We start from the raw sequence: 9,630 nt of genomic DNA, 5'->3' as shown, positions 1-9,630 counted from the left end.
ATATATACCTGGGTGTAAAATGAGTCACTCGGGCCAAATGAAATGATAGAGCAATGTACTTATAATAAGTTCAATTGTAATACCTTGTACAATTATGATCATTATTTTGCTGTTGTCATGATTATCCTAAGCCATGTTGCTGCTTATAACCTTCAGGGTGGAGGATGGGGACCTCTGCTGGTGACTTTGAAGATGCTATGCTACTATGTTAACTAAACACAACCTAAAATTGTATCACTTAATTAAAAATAAATCACAAAAAATATTCAATTGTGAAAAGGAAATTGATAAACAGGAAATAAGTAAACCAAAATCTGTGATGTAGAGATTTTAAATTTAGCCCAAAATTGTCTGAAAGAACAATAATTAATATGGAAAGTTAAATTGTAGTTACAAAACTATTATAATTATTATTATCAGTATTTGTAGGAGTCTACTAGAATTAATATTGGTGGTAGTAGTAGAAGTAGTAGTTGAGGTAGTGATCAATGTTTGTCAAGGGAATATGTAGTATGTAGTATAGTATGTAGTATAAAACATGCACAATAAAAAACAAATGACTCTCAAAACCATCTCAAATCGATCTATCTATCCATCAATGTATCTGCCAGCTAGCGCTGTTTAGAGGCTTTTATTTTGACATTTTAACTATTACTTCCGTGTCACGTGACAGCCCAAATTTATTCCTTTATTCATTGCGATAAAAATCAAAATAATAAATGTACAAAAAAAACAAATTGGACCGTTTACCTTAAATTGATTTTGTCGGTTTTTATCGATTCTGAGTGACAAAACGAGAAAACGGCTCCGACGAGGTCGTCATTAAAAATAGAACGCTTCAACCATGAAGGCTACAGTTGCCAAGACAACAGCAGGCCAACGGAGCAGCTTGAAGAGCGAACCAATGTATGCTTGATAGTTAGATTGTCCTCGAAGTCATATGTCCTCTGCATAGCCAGCGCTATCAGAATATTTTGAAAAACAATTGGGTTTATGCTAACACGAAGAGTAGAATGCTGAGTCAAGAGTAGAAGAAGAGACACAAAAGGCGCTAACCTGTTGCTAGTAAGGTAAGCTAACAATTTTCCCTTCTGCCAGGATACTTTTCAAAACAATATTACCATACACTGCAGCTACTTTGAATGAGAAATGAATCGGTATTATCACGATAACCCAGCAAGCAATTTTGTGGCTAATACAAGGCTAATAGCCATCAATACGTAGACCTGGGGTCTGGGTTAAAACTGCTAAATGTGGGCTATTTGAATACTTTGATTAAACGTTTGTGTTTAGACCAGATTTCACCTGCTTCTGTCACAAGATTCATTACACATTCACGGCAATTTTCAAGTCTCATAGCAGCTAAAATGATAAATATAAGTGAGCAGTGCATCACAGTCACCAAAAAAAAAAGTGTTTTCCAAAGATGGGTTGACCGAGATTTGATCCGACATCGCCTGCACTTAAGCTGAGTTCTTGTCCCGGTCGGCATCGAACTCTTTTTAAAAATGTATTATTATTATCATAATAAATAATTCAATAATTCAAATAATTCAAGAACATTGGAAAAAGAGGGGTTGCAATTTTTCCACTTACCAGTTTGAATATGATATTTTCCCCAAATAATTATAAAATTAACAAGATAAATGTTCTTATCCAAGTTATCCATAAAATATGTAATATCATAACAGGGAAACTAGGGTATATTATCAATTTTTAAAGACAACTAGCTGTGGACATTAGACCAAAACAGTTTAGTTAGTGAACAGTAAAAACAATAGATTCAATGGTTTCACTTTCTGAGTAACAGAAGATACAAGGCTCCACATCAAATTGAAATCTTTGATGTAAAAAATAATTTACAGGACAGATTGCAGACACAATTTTAAAATGTGTTTCCTTGACTTTCAGAGCAACAGGACATAAACCACAAAAAGAAAAAGAGTCTTTCCTCAAAGTGACCTCTGTGTTTAACCTTTATATTCCCGGAATTGAAGTCCACCATGTTTATCTGTTTGAAGAATAGACTAATAGTTGTATTGTTGTTGTCATTTTCTACCCAGCAAATCGACCTCACCTACTTTTAAGGAAGGCAAGAAAAATGTAGGCAGAGAATATGATATATTATTTTGAATCATTCGAAGTACAGAAACTGGGAAGGCTTTACAGATTTTATTGTACCCTTTCCTTGTTAGTTATTTTGTACTTTGTGATAAATTCTTCAAAGGAAAACAGGTGTCCCTCTGTGTTCAGTAAATCATACACAAATGTTAAACCTTTGTCATACCAGTCCACTTTAAAAATAGATTTTTTATTTATGGTGAGGAACCTATTATTCCATAAAATGATATTGTGTGGAGAAAAATTGTGGGAAAATAGCATTCACTTTTGTTTTTCTTCCCATTTTTCATGAGCTGAACTCAAAGATCTAAGACTTTTTCTATGTCCACAAAAGGCCTATTTCTCTCAAATATTGTTCACAAATGTGTCTAAATCTGTGTTAGTGAGCACTTCTCCTTTGCCGAGATAATCCATCCACCTCACAGGTGTGGCATATCAAGATGCTGATTAGACAGCATGATTATTGCGCAGGTGTGCCTTAGGCTGGCCACAATAAAAGGCCACTTTAAAATGTGCAGTTTTACTGTATCGGGGGGGGTCCGAGGGGGTCAGAAAACCAGTCAGTATCTGGTGTGACCACCATTTGCCTCACGCAGTGCAACACATCTCCTTCGCATAGAGTTGATCAGGTTGTTTTTTGTGGCCTGTGGAATGCTGGTCCACTCCTCTTCAATGGCTGCCAAGTTGCTGGATATTGGCAGGAACTGGAACACGCTGTCGTATACGCTGATCCAGAGCATGCCAAACATGCTCAATGTGTGACATGCTGTGTCATGCATATGCTGGCCATGCAAGAACTGGGATGTTTTCAGCTTCCAGGAATTATGTACAGATCCTTGCAACATGGGGCCGTGCATTACCATGCTGCAACATGAGGTGATGGTCGTGGATGAATGACACAACAATGGGCCTCAGGATCTCGTCACGGTATCTCTGTGCATTCAAAATTCCATCGATAAAATGCACCTGTGTTCGTTGTCCATAACAAACGCCTGCCCATACCATAACCCCACCGCCACCATGGGCCGCTCGATTCACAACGTTGACATCAGCAAACTGCTCACCCACACGACGCCATACAGGCTGTCTGCCATCTGCCCTGTACAGTGAAAACTGGGATTCATCCGTGAAGAGAACTCCTCTCCAAAGTGCCAGACGCCATCGAATGTAAGAATTTGCCCACTCAAGTCGGTTACGACGACGAACTGCAGTCAGGTCGAGACCCGGATAAGAATGAGCTTCCCTGAGACGGTTTCTGACAGTTTGTGCAGAAATTCTTTGGTTATGCAAACCGATTGTTGCAGCAGCTGTCTGGGTGGTTGGTCTCAGACGATCTTGGAGGTGAAGATGCTGGATGTGGAGGTCCTGGGCTGGTGTGATTACACGTGGTCTTCGGTTGTGAGGCCGGTTGGATGCACTGCCAAATTCTCTGAAACGCCTTTGGAGACGGCTTATGGTAGAGAAATGAACATTCAATTCACGGGCAACAGCTCTGGTGGACATTCCTGCGGTCAGCATGCCAATTGCACGCTCCCTCAAAAATTGCAACATCTGTAGCATTGTGCTTGTAGTGTATGGACTGTTTTATATATGTGTGTATATATATATATATATATACTGTTATATACAAGCAGAGTTATATCCCCCTTTGTGCCTTACAGCGCACTTCATGTTAATTACATTGGCGCAGTGATATGTGTTGCGACACATCTTTGTAACCTGCCGTTCTACAGTTAAGTAACACACTAAGTGGAAGCTCCGTCTCCGTCTTTCTTTATTTATAAAGTTTTCACAGACACAACAAATTGGCAATGAGCACGAACCGACATGCAGGTGAATGATCCCGGCTGCATTGACACTTGAGGGGGACGGCGGAGCTCGGCAGAGAGAGAGAGGAAGAGGAGCAAAGGAAAAAAAGGCTCGTGAGTGACATGCTAAGCCAGGCTAACGGATACCTGTAACGTCAGAGCGCGGATGACGTGATCAAAACGTGAGCATGTCTTTTATTGGAAAAATAGAGGAGCTCCCTCAAAACTTGCGACATCTGTGGCATTGTGCTGTGTGATAAAACTGCACATTTTAGAGTGGCCTTTTATTGTGGCCAGCCTAAGGCACGCCTGTACAATAATCATGCTGTCTAATCAGCATCTTGATATGCCACACCTGTGAGGTGGATGGATTATCTCAGCAAAGGAGAAGTGCTCACTAACACAGATTTAGACAAATTTGTGAACAATATTTGAGAGAAATAGGCCTTTTGTGTACATAGAAAAAGTCTTAGATCTTTGAGTTCAGCTCATGAAAAATGGGAGCAAAGACAAAAGTGTTGTGTTTATATTTCTGTTCAGTGTAAAATCACATTTGAGCAGGAATTTAATAACCCCCACTTTATTAAATAAATGATAAGGAATGTGGTACCACATAGAGTGAGGTTGAGAAATACATTCTTTTAACCATTTAATTCTGAAGGCTGCAATTACAGATTCAGATTCCATGGCTTTGATCATCATCTTTTACTAATTGTGAATTGCGTAGGAAATGCGTTTTATTTTTCCAAATACATTTAAATATGATGGAGTTTATCATATAGATATAGGAGATAAGCCTAATTAAGCCGCCTGCTTTTGACAGAAGAATTCGACCAAGTATAGAGAGGTCTTACATGAGCCTGTGGTTTAATAATTTCTGTACATCTTTCAATCTGGGAATTATATTAAAGTCAGTTCTCATGGATGTATTTTTTGTTATTATTAATCCAAGATATTTGACCTCTTCTTTAACTGGGATATTGGCTATACTGCGTACATCACTGCTGTGAACAGCTAGGAGCTCACATTCTTTAGGGTTTCATGGCAGACCAGATGCTTTTGAAAAAAGATCCATTTGATCAATTGCTTTTGAAACCATATTTTGTCCTTTTAAAAAAAAAGTGTTGCAAATTGGCTTATAATGAATTGCTCCCCCAGTAATTCGATATCTTAACAGTTTTTTTAGGTATATTGCATCGACTCTGCAGTTAGAATGAATAAGAAAGTCAAATCAAAATCATCAAATCAAATTTTATTTGTATAGCGCCAAATCATAACCAAAGTTATCTCAAGACACTTTACAAAAACAGCAGGGCTAGACCGACTCTTTGTTATGTTATTTAAAGAGAGGCCCAACATGAATCACCATGAGTAGCACTTAAACTTAAGCACAGTAGCACTTCCTAATATTAGAGATGCACGATATGTAAAATTTAAACCGATACCGATAACCGATAATGAAATGCTTCTCATGGCCGATACCGATACAGATAACCGATAAGTTCATTTTTTTATATTTAATATAATCTTTATATAATCTGCAGTTTGTGCACCTAGGAAAATAAAAAAATGTAAGAGTGATGAAAAACTAATATTTTAGTAGCTCTGGCTTAACTGTAACGGCAAACAACAGTCCTGGCTCTTCAAATGTTCATTTATTTTTTGTGCAAGTAAGGCACCACAATACTTCATCAACAATAAACAACTTTTGGATACACTTAGGGTGTGTCATATCACACTCATAGTCAAGTAGTTGAAACAAAAATTTAATCAAAATAACATCTACTGTGATTGCACACAGTGAATTTACGTGCATCTTAGTATATTAGGCTTTTTAAAACTTAAACTTCAGGCCTTTGGTCAGTTGCTATAGATAAAAAAAAAACAGCAGCAAAAGACATTTTACATATGAATTCCGTAAATCAAATGCACTGACATGTCAAATCACACAATTAAAACAAAAAGTGCATCCCTCAAGAAAAGGGTTAAATAACAAAATTTATATTCAAGTATTTTTTGCATAACAAAGAAATACATCTATTCAACCTTTAGTGCCTGAGGATGAGGTAAGCATTTGTAAGTAATTTGTGAGTTTTTAAGTCAAATGTTTTTATAATATATAATAAATTAAATGCATTGACCTATGGCTTTTTGCATCTTAAAGTCTTCATCCAACCACTGAGACGTCAAGCTAAGCATACTGACCGGACTAACGTCAGAAGTCCATATGTCCGTGGTGAAACTTATGTTTAGTCCGTTCTTGTCGATCAAATTATGAATGTGTGTGGCGACCAAATCGCACAAGGCATGGAGGGACACATCCGAGAAAAATCGGCGGCTTGGGAGGGTGCAACGTGCGAAAACCTGGATCCTCTACCACAGAAAAAGGCTGGTCGTCAACCCTTTTCGCTGTCTCTAAAAAATGTTTTACAGTTTTAGCCTTAGCGCTAGTAGCTGCTGCTGCGGCTGCTTCATATTCTTTTAATACAGCTTCGCCGCGATGACGACCTTTCAGGTGATTCTTTCCTCCTCTCTGAATCCTCGCTGAACATGTTTTGCAAATAGCAAAGGTGTTGTCATCTGCTTCCTCCGAGAAAAACGAAACCAAGCTGGCGAAGACATGGTAGTGTACTGCTGTCAGCGCAGTCAGGCAGACATGGGGCCAGCTTGCCTTGGGTCCTGCTTGTAAAGCGCGGTAGATGACATCACGAGCGCGACACGGCCTGTTTTAAAAGGCGATAAATGTCCAGCAAGCAATTGCACCAGTTCCTTTACTTTATCAGATCTGTCTATGGGACTTTATCTATTTATCGGAGCAATAAAAATGACGTAATTTTCCCCCATATCGACCGATAATTTATCTGTCCGATAATTATCGTGCATCCCTACTTAATATTCGGCACATTGGCAAGGAAAAACTTCCTTTTAACAGGCAGAAACCTCGAGCAGAACCAGACTCATGTTGAACAGCCATCTGCCTCGACTGGATGGGCCGAAAATGGGATAGAAGGAGATGCAGGATAGAGACAGGCAAAGAGAGCAACAACAACATATGTTCTTGTTACATCAACAACATATGTTCTTGTTACATGAACAACAACAGGTAATACATACTTATGGTTACAATGCCAATATTAGTGGTACACTAGTGTGAAGATTAGCAAAAAATAAATTAGCGAGAGAAGCAGAGTAATGATAGAGGCTGTAGTAATCGTAATTGTAACAGTTGAAGTCAGTGCAAGATTTATCAAAGAGGAAAGTTTTAAGTCTACTCTTAAAAGAAGAGAGGGTGTCTGCCTACACTACTGTTTATATCTTTTATACAGCATTTGAGTTACATTACAAAATCTTGGTCCAAAACCAAATATTTCCAGGGCTTTAAATAAAAAGGGTGCTCCAAGGTATCAAAGGCTTTATAGAAATCTAAGAAAAAGATGAAGCTATCCTGTGAGATCAGAGAGTTATAATCAAGCATATCTAATACTAGGCGAATGTGATTATAAATATGTCTCCTTTTAATAAACGCAGATTGTGTTTCATCTCATCTCATTTCATTTTAGTCTATGAGCATAGACATGAGACAAAAGCATATGGTCACCACAAAGAAGTGTTGTAGGCCTCCAGTTGTCTAAGGATAGTTTGTCTTTGTTAGGCTTTGAGCATGATTATACCTTGTTTCATAGTTGCTGACATACTAGAGTTATCAGTACATTCTTTAAAGGCATTATAAATCAGATCTCTTATTTCAGCCCAGAAGTGTTCTGCTGTGAGAACATCTGAGCCTTTTGAGATAGAAGAGTTCTTCTCTGGATATTTCAGCTTCAGTAAGAAGTTTAAAAGTCCTCATCTATTTTTGGGATCCATTCCTTTACAATTCCCATGAAAAATTCTGCAACTTGATCAGAGTATTTGGAGCAGCTGAGAGTCTTATAAAATGTAAATATGTGATTATCAATTATATCCTGATCTTCACTCAGACATTTATTAACATATAATTTATTTATTGTCTTTTTGGCCTGTCTTCCAGGTTGAAAAAGTAGGATGGGTTCTTTTCATCTTCTTCGATCGATCCAGCCCTTGACCAGACAAATGTACCTTTTGCCTTCTCTGTGTAAAGGTCATCTAACTTTGACTGCAGTAGATGTAGTTCACGATTTTTTTCCTCATTCAAATGAGTTTGGCTACATAATAGAATAATTTTAGATATAATTAGTGGGAATGCTGATTCAGCATTCACACTATTGTTATCCTGTTTTTTTTTTTTTATTATTATTATTCTTCTGTCCGTTTTTCACTTTGTTACTCCTCCTACATACTTTGGGCTACAGAAACCGTTCAACTATCAAACTGTTCAGCATCTTCAGCACATCTCTTTGTACTTTATAAAATATTCAGCTTTATCTACATTTTTTTTTACAATTAAAACAGATGGGAAAAATCTTCAACTTCACCTCAAGTCCTTCAACTTCAAATGCTACTTCTTTAGCATACTTTCACTCACAGCCACTCACTCATTATTGCTTTAAAATGTTCAAAATTATTTCTACTATTATACTTTTATTCAGCTTTTTGCTATCTTTTACAGTTTTTGAATTATCACTGTTTAAGTTTTATGCTGTTTTTAGCCTTTTTCAGATTTTAACATTAGTGTGTATTGCGCGGAATGTTCGGGGCTTGAGTGGCAGATCTGAAAAATACTGTAGAGTGGGAGGGCTGTTTAAAATATTTAAAATTTCTTCCAAACAAATTGCTCCTCAGCCCACAATTTTCACTCCACACACATAATTTTCCACCACTCAAAATGTAGGAATTCTTTTCCTCTACAACTAATTCAATTTTGAAGCCAAACTGATTAACAGTTTTGGCACAATGAGCTCTAAAGCAACAAGAGCGCTGAAAAACTCCATCTGACGCAGTGTTAAATTCTACTTCAACTTCCTTGTGCGAACCACTTTGTCGCTTTTGTATTTCGCTGTGGGATCCACATTTCTAGCATCACAGACATAAAAACACAGACTCTCTACATGCTCACAGTATAATTCTTTTGCTGATACTCATTCAAATGGACTGAACTTAGCGCTTTTCTAGTCTTTGCAACCACTGAAAGCTGCTTTTACACTGCATATCACATTCACCCATTCACACACAGATTCATACACTGATGGCAGAGGCTGCTACGTAAAGTGCCCAACTGTCAATCAGTTATCACATTCATACCCGTTGGCTATTCCCCCGGGAGCAATTTGGGGTTCAGTGTCTTGCCCAAGGACACTTCGACATGTAGCTGGGGGAGCTGGGGATCGGACCTCTGACCTTCCGATTGAAAGACGACTGACTCTACCACTGAGCCACAGCCGCCCATTACTTTTGCCCCTTAAAATTACCACTATTTAGAGGCAAGTTTTCAGCTTTTGCTCACTTCAATCTAGTGTTTTAGTTGGCTAGGCTGTTTGACTGATGACTGCTTTTATCTCTCTCCAGCTGCCTGTCTATCTATCTATCAATCTGTTTTTGTTTCCTCTTTCTCTCTCTTTCCTCACCTTCAGCTATTTTTTATGACCTTCAGCTTCTTCTACCTCACCTTCAGGTTCTTCTTCCTCGCCTTTAGCTTCTTCTTCCTCTCTTTCAGCTACTTCTTCCTTACCTTCAGCTCCCTCTTCCACACCTTCTGCTTCTTCTTCCTCACTTTGAGCTTAATTTT

The 9,630-nt window shown here is 38.0% G+C and overlaps 1 protein-coding gene across 4 annotated transcripts in view; it reads left to right on the top strand.

Moving 5' to 3' along the window:
- Positions 1–783: 783 nt before the first annotated feature.
- cfap100 (cilia and flagella associated protein 100) overlaps positions 784–9,630 on the top strand; it is a 35,009-nt gene continuing 26,162 nt past the window's right edge. For 3 of the 4 annotated variants that reach the window (XM_069670605.1, XM_069670603.1, XM_069670604.1), the window contains exon 1: positions 785–1,070. The gene's annotated coding sequence lies outside the window, so the exon portion shown is untranslated. Of the gene's footprint in view, positions 1,071–9,630 lie in introns of all 4 variants that reach the window. The other variant, XM_069670606.1, reaches the window with a different exon arrangement.

This window comes from Semicossyphus pulcher, unplaced genomic scaffold (assembly GCF_022749685.1).
Source record: "Semicossyphus pulcher isolate SPU_LCO1_2020_fin unplaced genomic scaffold, fSemPul1.0.p SCAF_2, whole genome shotgun sequence".
Classification (NCBI taxonomy): Eukaryota; Metazoa; Chordata; class Actinopteri; order Labriformes; family Labridae; genus Semicossyphus; species Semicossyphus pulcher.
Note: the sequence above shows the minus strand (reverse complement) of the source record. Positions and strands in the feature narration are given on the sequence as shown.